The sequence below is a fragment of the Canis lupus genome, chromosome 9, assembly GCF_048164855.1.
Source record: "Canis lupus baileyi chromosome 9, mCanLup2.hap1, whole genome shotgun sequence".
NCBI lineage: Eukaryota > Metazoa > Chordata > Mammalia > Carnivora > Canidae > Canis > Canis lupus.
In genome coordinates, this window is record NC_132846.1 from 68964663 (window position 1) to 68979761 (window position 15099).

At 42.1% G+C, this 15099-nt stretch overlaps 1 non-coding gene across 1 annotated transcript; it reads left to right on the forward strand.

Annotated features, from left to right (window-relative positions):
• Window positions 1-536: 536 nt before the first annotated feature.
• On the forward strand, window positions 537-642 carry LOC140640689 (U6 spliceosomal RNA). Its single transcript, XR_012037333.1, has one exon. It is a non-coding gene; the product is annotated as a U6 spliceosomal RNA (small nuclear RNA).
• The last annotated feature ends 14457 nt before the right edge of the window (window positions 643-15099 follow it).

Consider the following 15099-nt stretch of genomic DNA (forward strand, 5'->3'; position numbering starts at 1 on the left):
TTCTGAGTAGCTTCTTATGTGATTCCTCCTAAGGGATCCCTCCAAAATTCAAGAGAACAAGGCTTCTATGAAATCTGCCCCCATTAAAGATGAACTCACAACAAAAAATTACAATCCACAGGAGCAAAAAAAAAAAAAAAAAAAAAAAAAAACCATCCTGAGGTCTAGTAATAATCAAAAGACAGAACAAATGAGAGAAATTCACCTTAAGAACTAGAAATAAAAGTAAAAATTAAAAGAAACATTAAGCATATGTAAAATCTTTGAAGAGAAGTAGGAAAAAATACATACAAAACCAAGATGGAATGTAAAAGCAAAGGCACATCTGAAAAGAACTAAACGGAGATTCTAAAAATGAAAAATGTAATCATTAAGGTAGAAAAGTTAAATAGTTAAGAAGAATAGACACATTGAAGCAAAAATGTTGAACTCTAAAATAGACATTTGGAAATCACACAGAATGCAGAAAGAAAGAAATAACTTACGTGGATAATATGACACAATAATTTGAGATCATAATAAAAAGAGATGCTCCTATGCTCACTTCGGCAGCACATAGTCTAAAATTGGAATGATACAGAGAAGATTAACATGGCCCTACACAAAGATGACATGCAAATTCATGAGGTGTTTCATATTTTATAAAAAGAAAGAGAGAGAAAAAGAAAGAAAGAAAAAAAAAGAAAGAAAGAAAGAAAGAAAGAAAGAAAGAAAGAAAGAAAGAAAGAGGAGCTCCAATATGTTAAGTTGTACTTTCTTCATAGGTTTCAAGTGATTGACTATCAGGAATTCCATACAGCTTTACCTACAATATCTAATACAAGTGATAGAAAGAAAAACAATAAAAAATGTAGGAGGGGCTCCTGGGTGGCTCAGTTGGTTAAACATTTGACTCTTGGTTTTGGCTCAGATCATGGTCTTGGCTCAGGTCATGGTCTCAGGGTCTTGAGATCAGGCTCTGCACTGGGTGCAGAGTCTGCTTGAGACTCTTTTCCCTCTCTCTCCCATCCTCTCTGCTCCTCTTCCTATTTGCTCACTCTTGCTCTCTCTCTCTCTCTCTCTCAAAAATAAATAAAATAAAATCTTTTTAAAAAAAGAATGTAGAAGAGAGACAACATTTAGAGAGCTGACAGCTGACAGTTTTGCAGAATTAAAAAAAAAAACAGAAGTCCTCATATTGACTCAAAACAATAGAAATAAAGTGTAGTGGGCCTATCAAACATCAAAGACAAAGGATGAAAGCTTGAAAACTAGTAGAGAGAAAAGACGAAGGACTGAGTGATAGCAGACCTCCCACCATTCTTTTTCAAGTCCAGAGGACAATGATACAATCTTTTAGACTTACAGAAAATAAGCCCACCATTCACGTGAGAGCTGTAAAGGACATATTCAGATACACATGGAGAAGGACAGACACATCACCTACAGATTTTTTCTTTTTTTTAATAATAAATTTATTTTTTATTGGTGTTCAATTTGCCAACATACAGAATAACACCCAGTGTTCATCCCGTCAAGTGCCCCCCTCAATGCCCGTCACCCAGTCACCCCCACCTCCCGCCCTCCTTCCCTTCCACCACCCGTAGTTCATTTCCCAGAGTGAGGAGTCTTTCATGTTCTGTCTCCCTTTCTGATATTTCCCATTCATTTTCTCTCCTTTCCCCTTTATTCCCTTTCACTATTTTTTATATTCCCCAAATGAATGAGAACATTCATGAGGAATGAGGAATGTTTGTCCTTCTCCAATTGACTTACTTCACTCAGCATAATACCCTCCAGTTCCATCCATGTTGAAGCAAATGGTGGGTATTTGTCATTTCTAATGGCTGAGTAATATTCCATTGTATACATAAACCACATCTTCTTTATCCACCCACAGATTTTTAACTAAAGAAAAGTGCCACGACAAGAAAACAGAGTCAGAAAGAAGTAAGGGAGTACACGAGGTAGTATGAGTCTACAAATTGGTAAGTCATTGGAAATCCAAATAAATATCAACTGAAAGGAAGTGAGAATGACTAAAGGAGGAGTAAAAATGGGGTAGAATTAAAATATTAAACAACATTAATATTCTTGAAAGAGTTAAGAATTTAAAGGATTCTAAGTTCACAGTAATTAGGGCAGAGGATGCAGAAAGCTGGATTTCGCTAAATATTCACCTTAAAATTTTAAGGACAACTGCTAAAATTATTAATGTAGAATGCATTTCTTCCAAACCTGTACTTACAAAAACTAAAATCAACCTTACAGACAGGGCTAGGCATTTTTCTGTAAAGGGCCAGATAGTAAAAATTTTCAGCTTTGACAGCTATATAGTTCCTGTCAAAACTATTCAACTCTGCCACTGTGATGCAAAAGTAGCCATGGACCATATATAAATCAATGAGCATAACTATGTTCCAATAAAACTTTATTTACAAAAACAGGTGGCAGGCCAGGTTTGATATGCAGGCTAGAATATGCCACCTAGTACAATAGAAGGCAAATGAAAGGACAAAATAGAGTGATCAAGAAAATGTATATATGTAAAAAAAAAGTCCATAAAGAATCACAATAAAGAAAAAAGCACTGAGTGTTATACTGTATATTGGCAAATTGAATTTAAATAAAATAAAATAAAACAAGAATCACAATAAAGTTAAATGGATTAAATTTATCTATTAGAACATCCACGTTGTAGTATGATACAGCGTGATGCCAGGTATATACAGGTTTAAAACACAGAGCAAAAGCATTTACCATTTATGGATATGTTCATGTGTAGCAAAAGTACAGAAAGGATGCATCCAATTCCAGAGAGTGTGGCCTCAGGCAGGAAGTGAGAAAAACAGATTTGGAGAAGGGTACAATGGAGAGTCAATATAACTGTCAAAGATTTTGTTTCCAAAACAAACTAAAAATCCAAAGCCCGTTTAACAAAACATGAACATTTGTTAAAATTCTAGATAGTGTATTAGTATTAGTTACATTACTCTTCATATTTTTAAGATTGAACACAGTGTCTTTTTTAAGCATTTGTATCTCCTTGGAACTTTAGCAATCATTAGGAGGACAGTATTACAAACTCTATTTCCAGATGAGGAATTCCAGGCAGGAGACTTGGAAAAATGAGACCGTAATCTCCCATCTCATCTAAATGCATTCTAGATACTGCATGACATTTTGTGGGAACTTGAAAACATCTATTTTGCAAACACCTTGTCTCCATGATCCCTGGAACCCCCATCTTTACCAGACACTTATTCTCTTATGACCAGAACTCCTGCCTCAACCCCTTCCCATCCATCCTCTGCTCTCTAGACATTCATGGTGTGAAAATACAGCTTGAATCACACCACACTCCACCTCTTCAGCGCCGGCTGTGAGCCTGAAGATATGAAAACAAAGAAGACATAGTTCTCAATGTGGTTTAATTTCCAACTCAACCAACTCTACCTGGCCAAGCATTAACTTCTCTAAGCCTCCATCTCTTCATCTTTAAAATGGGCATCACCAACCCTACCATACATGTTACCTAAGGTTTTTTTCAAGAACAAAATGAAATCATCTAGCAGATATCTGCTCTTACATAAAAATTCCAAACCCCTGAGCACAGGGCCTCATAAGCTTACCCAGATCACACAGGTCACATATGGAAAAAAAAAAAAAGGGGTGTATTGTCCTGCACACACGTGGCCATCCCCAGAACACCCTAAGCCAGTCACACACCCTCTGCAGGCCTCTGCTTCCCAGTCATTAAAGAACAGGTTGGTCCAGACAATCTCTAAGAATACTTTCAGCTCTGCCATCTTGGGTCACCCACTTGGTTCCCCTGGGACCCATGAAAGCAGAGCCTTCAAGGCTTGTCTTATGCAAACATCAGCCCTAGCCATGGTGAAGAGCGTGGTATCATTAGTATTGCTCATGATAAGTGGGATGTTGAGTTCCCTAGAAATGAAAAGGTTTATTTATAGAGGTGTGGGAAGGGGAGCCAGATTCCTGCTGCTTCTGCTGCTGCTGCTGCCCACCACACTGGCCTCAGTCAGTTCCTGAATAGGCCAAGTTCCTCCCACCACTGGGCCTTTGCACACGCACTGTCCTCCCTTTGTGGAATACTCTTCTCCACCCCTTCATCTAGTTCATGCCGACTCTGATCTGCCATCAGGTCTCAGTTCAGTCTTTGTTTCCTCAGGGAAGCCTTCCCTGAGGAAGCCCTCCCTGACTTCCCAGACTAGTCAAATTCACTGATTACACATTCTCATGGAGCTTCCTGTATCAGTCAAGTGTTACCATGATAATGCTGTGAAACAAAACCACCCCCAAAACTTTATACAACCACAATATATTATTTATCTAACACTGTAAGTCAGCTGGACAGTTCTGCTGAGCTGAGCCAAGCTCAGCTGATCTCAGGTGGGTTCACGATTATATCTGAGGTCAGCTGGTGAATCAAAGTTGGAGGCTGGTTCAGCTGGTATGGCACTGCCATGCCCTACATGGTCTCACCTGGCCCATATTCCCAACAGGCTCGCCTGGCCATATTCTCACGGCAGTGGCAGAAGCACATAAGGACTCTTGACACCTCAACTTGGAATTGGTACAGCATCACTGTCACTGCATTCCATTGGCCAAAGCAGGTCACGGTCCATCCCGCAGGCCTGGGCTGGAGAAATGGCTTCCACCTCTTAATAGGATGAACTGAAAAATCACATTGCACAGGAAAGGTGCAGGGCTGGAACTATTTTTGCAATCAGTGTATCACACTCCCTTTTGAAGGAAATTATGATCACAATCATAATTTTCTCTTTTATTCATGTGACTCATCATCTTACCCACTAAACTGTACAGTGTAAGCAACAGACACTGATTCTATTAAACCATTGAGATATTAGGGCTATTTGTTATACAGTATAACCTAACCTTATCCTGACTGATACAAATGTCTACAGCTTGCCGCAGACCCCAAACGTCCAGCTTTGTTCCTAGCCTATAAATTCAACAGAGATGCATGCTCCTCTGGTTATTTAGAGGTTAGCACTCTGTCCTTAATTGAGATGATTACTATAGTGAGAACTTTTATGTGTGCTGGGCATCTATGGTGTGATTGCATTTCTTCCATACACAGAGGGTTCTCTCGAAACATAGAAGGCATAGTGGGAGGAGCATCAGGACTTGGCACAAAAGAATCTTTCACTTGATGGTTTAAGTTCCATGCCAGCTATTCATCTCAACAAAAACTAACATTTACCTATGATTCCAGGCCTATGCCAAACCCTAGGCATAGGAAGGGGAGATGCTTAGTGGATAATCAAATCCATCTCCCTGATTAAGCAGATGTTGAGAACAAGATTTTATACCAGTTTCTGGGGCAGAGCCAGGGATCAGTAATGGCTCCCCTAATATATGTCCAAGTTAAGGCTAAATCCACCCAGCATCCACTGATACAACCATCCATCCTTCCATTCACTCAATACCTTGAGCACCTGTTATATGTGATTCCAGAACACTCCATTCTAGACACTGAGGATATATTGGAGAACAAGAAGAGCCAGAACCTTACCCCATAAAGCATCCATTCTGTGAGGAGTGGACAGAGGTAGACAAGGCTATCCATGGTGGCAGACAATAGAATCACCACAAGTGCTTTGGGGCCCACCCTTCAGCATTTGCATCAATATCTGTAGGAAATTCTCCCAAAGCTGGTCCCATAGCAGTGTTTGGAAGCACTTAAGGACTGAAAAGGTTGCTGACCTGGCAGTTAGGAGTCCTGGGCACCCCTCTCAGAGGAGGACACAGTCCTCCAAGCCAATATCAAATGTGATTGGACTCACAAGTCTCAGATGAGCTCCGAGGGGGATCTGCACAATCCTGCCACGAAGAGACGCTCACTGTGTGTTCCCTACTCCAGCCACGTGCCAACCTGGAGGAAAGAAGAGAGCAATGCTAGGATCCCACCACCCTTGGGGGCTCTCCTCCAAGCCCTCCACGTACACCACAGTGAGGAGCTTCTAATAGCAGGTTGTAGCTGGTGTGCTCAACTAGCCACTTGGCTTGAAAAATAAATCAACAGCATTTATTGCCAGAAAAGCCACAGCAGCCAAACCCTTTCTGAGGTTTGAGGGCCGCACATGCTTGAGGCTTTCAGTCCTCAGGAACCAACACATTCATATTGCCAGAGGGCGGGCCCTCCAGAAGCATCAGTAACAGCCTGGGCTGACACGGTGCTTTGGATGACTCAACCGACCTCCTCAAGTCCACCTCTCCAGCCAGGGCTGCTTCAGTACACGGCCCACCCCCAGGAGTCCTGCAAGCCATGAACCAGGGCTCAGGTGGATGCAGCGGGAGGGTCACACTGGGGGCTCTAGCAAACTCCCAGGGTTTCACTTGGCTATGCCATGCCCCTCCCTAAGCCTTGGTTTCCTTATGTACAAAATAAAGATACAATAACAACCTCCCCGGCCAGGGTTATTGTGATTTTTTTTTTAAGTGAGATACATGGATATGGCTCCTACCATAGAATCACAATGTTTGCTGACTTGTAATATTAATGCCTTCGTATTAGAGCATGCACTGAGTTCTCGCCATGAGCTGGGCATGGGGCACAGCTGTCTTCATGCATCACTCCATTTAATCACTTAACTGTAAGGGTGGGCATTTTTATTATACCCGTTTCATAAACACTGAGGCTCAGAGAGATTAACTGTGGGCACGTGGTTAGAAACAGGGCTTAAGGGACGCCTGGTGGCTCAGTGGTTGAGCGTCTGCCTTTGGCTCAGTATGTGATCCCAGAGTCCTGGGATCGAGTTCCGCATCGGGCTCCTTGCATGGAGCCTGCTTCTCCCTCTGCCTGTGTGTGTGTGTGTGTGTGTGTGTGTGTGTATAAATAAGTAAAATCTTTAAAAAAAAAAAAAGACAGGGATCCCTGGGTGGCGCAGCAGTTTGGCGCCTGCCTTTGGCCCAGGGCGCGATCCTGGAGACCCTGGATCAAATCCCACGTCAGGCTCCCGGTGCATGGAGCCTGCTTCTCCCTCTGCCTGTGTCTCTGCCTCTCTCTCTCTCTCTCTCTCTCTCTGTGTGTGTGTGTGTGACTATTATAAATAAATAAAAAAAAAGACAGAAAGAAGAAAAGAAAGAAGAAAGAAAAGAAGAAAGAAAGAAAGAAAGAAAGAAAGAAAGAAAGAAAGAAAGAAAAAAGAAAGAAGAAAGAAAGAAAGAAAGAAAGAAAGAAAGAAAGAAAGAAAGAAAGAAAGAAAGAAAGAAAGAAAAGAAAAGAAAGAAACAGGGCTTAAGCACTGAATGTGTGCGAGCCTCTTACTAACTTGGGAGGCTGCAGAGAGGCAAATGGGCACAGCACAGGGTTAGGCTCCACTTTCACTCTTGCCCTTGACCCTGTCTTCTCTTTTCTTGTTTCAGAGGCCCAGGCAGTTCCCACACACCTTTACGTCCCAAGCATACCAGAAGCGTGGGCCTCAAGACAGTGGGACCCCAAATCCAACGCGCCCAGGCCTGTCAAAGAATAAACATGCAAATGTATTAAGCAGGGTGGGAATGGATTTTTATGATTCTACCAAATGTCTGATAGTGGGAACATCGCCCACGACAAGTATGTATCAGCTCAAGAGAGGCAGAGAGCGTTTTAGGACACCGTGTGCGCCCGGCCTGGCAGTGGCAGCTTCGGGGGTGGATGACAAAGCAGCCCAGAGCCCTCTCTCTCTGGAGGCTGGTGCCTGACTCTGCAGGAGCTGAGAGGCACCTGCTAGGTGTTAAGGCTGGTCTCACAGCCAGTCTTGGCCTCGTGCTTCCTCTGAATGTCTCCTCCCTCCCACCTCACACCCCATTCCTGCCTCCCTGCCTCAGTTAGTCCCTCAAATCCCCATGCTACAGATAGGAAACTGAGGTTCACAGAGGTGACATGACCAAGGACACAAGGTTAGTAAGCAGCGAAGCCAGGACTTGGCCGAAGTCAGGCTCCAGGCTTAGCCCCTCACCCTGATTACTTTCAACTCTCCTCATGAGGCCAAAGCAGGGAACCAGGCAACCCCCAGGTGGAAGAGCTGACCAGCTGCTGAGGTTGAGACAGACATCAAATGCTGGGCCCCGTGGAGCTAGGGCAGCCCTGCCACATGCACGCTGTGTACCCCCGTGGCAGACATTCACCTTGGCAACCCTCGGTCCCCACACTCATAAGGGGGGTGTCTGTGAGCTCTTGGGAGGCTCCGGTTCTTACCATGGTGATAAGAATGCCCTGCAGCCTGCAGGCGATCTCAGACATGAGCCAGTGTCTGCAGAGCACCCACCGCTGGCCAGGCGCTACGGGAAACCCTCCACGCACATGATCTCATGGTCTTTGCCTTTACGGTGATGCTTCTTTCTACACACACATCAGAAAACCAGTTCTGGAACATCTCCAGGAGAGCAGAGCTACTACTCCCCAGCACAAATTGTTTCCTGGAAATGATATGGGTTCTAAATCCCAGAGACTCAGACCCAGCATCTCACTTGTCTGTGAAACTTATCATGTACAAACTCACCAACTTCCGAAGACAATTTAAGGCGTCTTATATGGACACACTCACACACTAGGATAGCCAACAAAATTGGAAATGCTGACCAGGATGCAGACTTCTCAGAGGGAGAAGTGTCACCTCCCCACCTGCCTCTTTATCCCCTGGGTTTGAGTATTCTTGGTGCATAGTAGATGCTCAATAAATATTTCTTGAATGAACTGATGCCTAAGCTAATCATAATGGGCATTTGAATAAAGCATTAACAGGGCACATTTTAAGGCACATTTCCAGCCATTGTCTTATCCAATCTTGATGAAGGTGATTGTTACATTCCCACTTTGCAGATGAAGCAACAGACCCTGACATAGAACAGGAATCTCTTCACTTGAATGGCAAATCAAATCCTCTTTGCTTACTGAATTCCTTTTCATTCATCAAGGCTTAGATGACATGCCACCTCTTCCATGAAGTCTTCTCAGTCTTCCCCACAATTGATCTTTTCTTCCTCTATCTCCCAGAGCCCTTCATCAAACCACTATTACTTTTTGTTCGCATTCTGGTGATACTAGGATCTGCTGTGTACATGCCCATCTTCCTCCTGAAGCCCATGCCTTTAAAAAAAAAAGATTTTATTTATTTATTCAGGAGAGACACAGAGAGAGAAAGGCAGAGACACAGGCAGAGGGAGAGGCAGGCTCCCTGCGGGGAGCCCAATATGGGACTTGATCCCAGGACCCCGGGATCACACCCTGAGCCAAAGGCAGATGCTCAACCATTGATCCACCCAGGTGTCCCCGTATGGCCATGTCTTACACTTCTCACATCCCCAGAATAACACATGGTCAATACACAGTAGGTCCTCAACCAAGGTGTACTGACTTAACTATGTCCTCCATAATCAACTTGTGGCTAAAATGTCAGACCTGGGAAAGGCTTTAAAGATCATCCATTGTTCCCTAATTCAGTAGTCTTGCTTCTGTTCTCCAGAGAGTTAGCAGCAAACAAGTGTCCTGCCTCCTAACTCAGGGTCCTCCTGTACCAACTCCAATGGATTAGCAACATCTGCCCCTGACACAAGATGGGGATATGCTAGAGGGCTGTCAGCTGACCGTGACATTGGACCACACTATTTACATCAATTAGTATTACTGTTTATTGACAGATCCCTCATCCAGGATAGGATTCAAAAGTGACCCATTCCACATCTTTGTCAATTTTTCCGTACCCAACCCTTCTCTCCTCCTCTGTTTGTCTCTCCAATTAGTTTGGTGTGTTCTTCAAGGGCAAGTTCTGAGTCTGGTTGATTTCTGCACTCCCACCACCTGCACATAATACAAGGTCCTGTGAGTGTGGGGGGAAAATAAGTAAACTAAACTTGGTTCAACAATGATGGATCCAGAAGGTAAGTGGGTGGACATGCAAATGGACAGTAGACTCTCAGATAACACTTCCCTAAATGTCCCGTCTGCACCAGCCTCATCAGGAAGGGAACAGTGAGATCCTTCTCCCTGGAGTTCCTGGATACAGGACTCTGACCGCCACTCTACGCATGAGCTCACATTTCGGGGGTGTGGAAAGTGCATGCCCAACTTTCCAGCTGTGGGTTGGCACATTAGCAAAATATCCACAAAATATAGGTTTGGGGAAATCATCCTATAAAATAGAATGAACCATTTTCCAAAATAGAAAATTGCCCAATCATTAAAGGTGGGTTTTTTTTTTAAACCATTCAAATATCCAAGGCCTTTATTCCTAATAGCCCTGTACCTGCTGTGTTATGGAGAAAGGAAAATGTGGATTTATTTGCATTTTATAATATCCCTATTTTCTGTATTGGGCTAACATACCAGCTATGTGTGAAGAAATATAAATATTCCAGTTCAGTTATAAAAGGATATAGAGCTGGAATTCTGAACCTCCTGATTTCACTTGTTTACAAATTCTTTCTCCATGCCGTGATTTGTTCAAGGTATTTAATCAGCAAACAAATCTATAAAAAGACAGAAAGCATATTGTTTTTCATTAAAGATGACCCTACAATCCCAAGCCTTTAAAAATATAATCTGCTTTTGCCTTTCCTAAAAGAATCGAAAAAATTAGATTTTTAGAAGGAAGGGGAAAATGAAGTTGCATAAATTATAATAAAGAAACTCAAACAGAATGAAATTTTTTTTAGAATGAAATATTTTTTAATTAAGTCTGTTTCAGTATTGGAAGTACTAAAAGTTGCCTCTTACAGCTCCATTTGTTCCTGTGTCTGAGAACCAAAGGAAGGGGGTGTTATCTCATCCTGGGATGTAGAACTCATGTTTGTTGGATGGGATGCTTATTAGGACAAGAGCTGGATGCTGCTGGGACCTCTGGCCAGGTGCTGGTTTCAGGTCTTCTTATGATCAGCTTTATCTCATTTGGGGAAATTCATGTTTCCATGTTCCCTTGGATGTGTTCAATCAAATATTTACTCCTTATTCCAAATCATGCATAAGCAAATATTTGGTGCAAGGCACTGGGCTGGGCTCTAGAAATCCAAAAATGGATATGATCAGTTCTTGCCCTCCAGATGCTGAGCAGATGCTCCCAACTCCACTGAATACAATTCAAGGTACCCAGTAGCAGGCTGGTGGGGGCTGGGTTTGGGGGAGAAGTGATCAATAATAAGAGATACATATTTGGTCTTCATCCCTATTTCTGACACAGAGCTACTAAAACCCTTGGAATTTCCTAAGTAGTAAGAGCCATAAAAGCATCTTACTATACATAACAAACCCCTTGCAACCATGCCCAATTTTACGTTACTGAAATGACTTTTGGGATTTTGGGAAGCACCTAAGAATGGGGGCTAGTTGCCAGGGTAACAAACCATATGACTGGAAGGTTGGAACTTCAGTGCCACCCACTCCTGACCTCCAGGAGAAGGAGAGGAATTGGAGGTTAAATCCATCATGACTGGCCAATGATTTTACCAATCACACCTGTGTAACAAAACCCAACCCTCCATAAAAACCCAAAGGATGGGTTTGTAGGGATTCTGAGTTGGTACATGTGTGGAGATATAGGGAAGGTGGCATCCTCAGAGAAGATGGGGAAGCTCCAAGACCCTTTCTCTATCCCTGTACAATCTCTTCCATCTTGCTGTTCCTGAGTTATATCCTTTTACGATAAACTGGTAACCTAATATAAAAATGTTTCTCAGAGTTCTGTGAGCTGCCCTAGCAAATTCATAGTGCCCAGAGAGGGAGGGAATCATTGTAATCTCCAATCAATAGCTGGTGAGTCAGGAGCACAGGTGACAACCTGGATTTGCAATTGGCATGTGAAGTGGGGGGCGAGGCAGTCTTGTAGGACTGGGCCTTTAACCTGTGCAAACTGATGCTGTCTCCAGGTAGATGGTGTCAGAACTGAGCTGAATTATGTCTGATGTCAGACAATTGCTTCGTATGCAGAAAACCTCACATATTGCAACTGGTGATCAGCAATATAAGGGCCTGAGGACCTGGGAAACACTCAAAAAAGTCATTTTCTTTCTCAGAAGCCTTCAAAGAGTTCTTTGTATAGCTGATTGTGGTTTTTTGTTTGTTTGTTTGTTTTTGTTTTTGTTTTTAATTCACAGAGGCAGTCCAATATGTGGCATAAGAAGACCCTGAACTCATCTCCTCCAGTGGAAATCTACAGCTGCAATATGGAATAATTTCCATTGAAAAAGAACTGAGAACTAAATGAATAGTTCCCCCCACAACAAGGGAATCAAGGACCACATCAACATGGGTAGGAGAGTTAGAGAGGTGGTTTTGCCAAAAATCCCACCCCCAGTATGGCAACCCTCACTAGGAGAGATTTCACAGGTCCAGAGCCTCTCCCTGAGGAGTGAGGAGTTCATGCTCCACGTTGGGCACCCCACCCCTGGAATCTGCACCAGACAGATGAGACCTTGAGAATGTCTGACTTTGGAAACCAATGGAGCTTATATCCAGGGGACCTCAGAGGCTGTGGGGATCTGAGATACTACTTTCAAGACAGTTCACACATGAACTTGCTAATCCTGGGACCCAGCTTAAAGGCAGCAGTTTGAAAGTGGTTAGATTATATGTGGAAAAGATTCATTTGCTAATCTTAAATCATCTACTGGAAGAGCAGGGGCCAGGTGAGACTTTCTTGGGGTGCTGACATGTGCCATTTTTGTGCTCTCGCTCTACCTTTCTAGCACAGATGCACATGTGCAAACAGCCTCACTAAAGCTGCTGCTGTGTCCTGTCCCTCTGCTCTTTTCAGGTTCTGCTAAATTCACAATGCACCTGTCCCCAGCACTCTCCCACAGCCTCACTAAAACTGGCAGATGAATGCAGTTCTCACAGGAGACACCCCTTGATCACCTGGCCATGGTGGCCAAAGAGGTTTGCATTTCTGGATGCCATGGGACTGTAACAATCAGAAAAACAGCACCTGGCAGCCTATCACACCCAGAAGACTACACAGACAGCAGACTAAAACCCACCCCAGTCTTCTGTAAGAAAGGATTCAGGGTTGCCACACATCTAGAGGTTGCAGTGGCACTCCTATATTCAGGAAATAGAGGCATAGAGACACCACCTCTGAGCCCCTCCTCAGGCTAAAGGGAGGCCAAATGACACTTTAGGCCAGATAGATTTAATAGATATATACAGAATATCCCACCCAAAAGTAGCAAAATACACATTCTTCTCAAGTGCATGTGGAACATTCCCCAGGACAGATCACATGTCGGGCCACAAAACAAATCTCAGCAAAGTTAAGAGGACTAAAATCATATCAAGCATCTTCTCCAATCACAATGGTATGAAACTAGGGATCAATTACAAGAAGAAAACCTGGGAAAATGACAAACTGTGGAGACTAAACAATATGCTACTGAATAACCAATGGGTCAATTAAGAAATCAAAGGAGAAGTTAAAAACAAAAAACCTTGAGACAAACAAAAAAATTGAAGCACAACAGTGAAAAATCTATGGGATGCAGCAAAAGCAGTTCTAGGGGGCATGTCCATAGCGACACAGACCCACCTCAAGAAACAAGGAAAATCTCAAATAGCAATATAGTACACCTATAGGAACTAGAAAAAGAAGAACAGAAGAAGCCCAAAGTTAGTAGAAGGAAGGAAAAAATAAAGAGTAACAATAAATGGACTTGATACCAAAAAAGTAGAAATGATCCCTGAAACTAAGAGCTGGTTCTTTGAAAAGATAGACAAAATTGACAAGCTTTTAATTAGATTCACCAAGAAAAAAGAATGAAGGCTCAAAAAAATAAAAGCAGAAATGAAAGAAAAGTCACAGCTGATACCACAGAAATACAAAGATTCATAAGAGACTACAATGAACAGTTACATGTCAACAAATTGCATAATATAGAAGAAACATAAATTCCTGGTAACCTACAATCTTCCAAGACTTCTTCCTCATGAAGAAACAGAAAATCTAAATAGATGATCACTAGCAAGGAGATTAGATCAGTAATCAAAAACCTCTCAATAAACAAAAGTCCAGATCCAGACTGGCGAATTCCATCAAATATTCAAAATTTAATACCTTGGGGCACCTGGGGGGCTCAGTGGGTTAAGCATCCAACTCTTGATCTCAAGGTCTTGATCTCAGAGTTCAGGCCCCATTGGAGCCTACTTAAAAAAAAATACTTATAGACATATAACACTTATCCTTCTCAAACTCTTCCAAATAATTAAAGAGCAGGGAACACTTCCAAACTCATTTTATGAGGCCAGCATTACCTGATACCAAAACTAGACAAGGACACCACAATAAAAGATTATAAGCCAATATCCCTGATGAACATAGATGTAAAAATCCTCAACAATAAAATATTAGCAAACCAAATTCAACAACACATTAAAAAGATCATACACCATAATCAAGGGGGGAATTTATTCCAGGAATGCAAGGATGGTTCAATATCTGCAATCAATCAATGTGATACACCACAGTAATAAAATGATATGATCCTCTCAACAGATGCAGAAAAAAGGCATTTAACAGAATTCAACATCCATTTATGACAAAAACTCTCAACAATGGTATAAAGGGAATATACCTCAACATAATAAGGTCCATATATGACAAGCCCACAGCTTACATCATGTTCAATGGTGAAAGCTGAAAGTTTTTCCTCTAAAATCAGGAAAACCACAGGGATGTCCACTCTCACCACTTTTATTCAACATAGTATTGGAAATCCTAGCCACACAGCAAATAGGTGGGGGAAAAAAGAAGCACCATACGGGAAAGAAAGAAGTAAAACTGTCCCTATTCTCAGATGACATGATATACTGCATATAGAAAACCCTAAAGATGCCATCAAAAAACTGTTAGAACTGATAAATGAATTGAGTAAAGTTGCAGAATACAAAAACTGATATACAAAAATCTGTTGCATTTCTCTACACCAATAACGACCTATCAGGAAAGAATTAAAAAACAATCCCATTTACAATTACATCAAAAAGAATAAAACACCTTGGAATACATTTAACCAAGGAAGTGAAAGACTTGTATTCTAAAAACTATAAGACATTGATGAAAGAAATTAAAGATAACACAAATAAATGAAAGATATTCTGTGCTCATA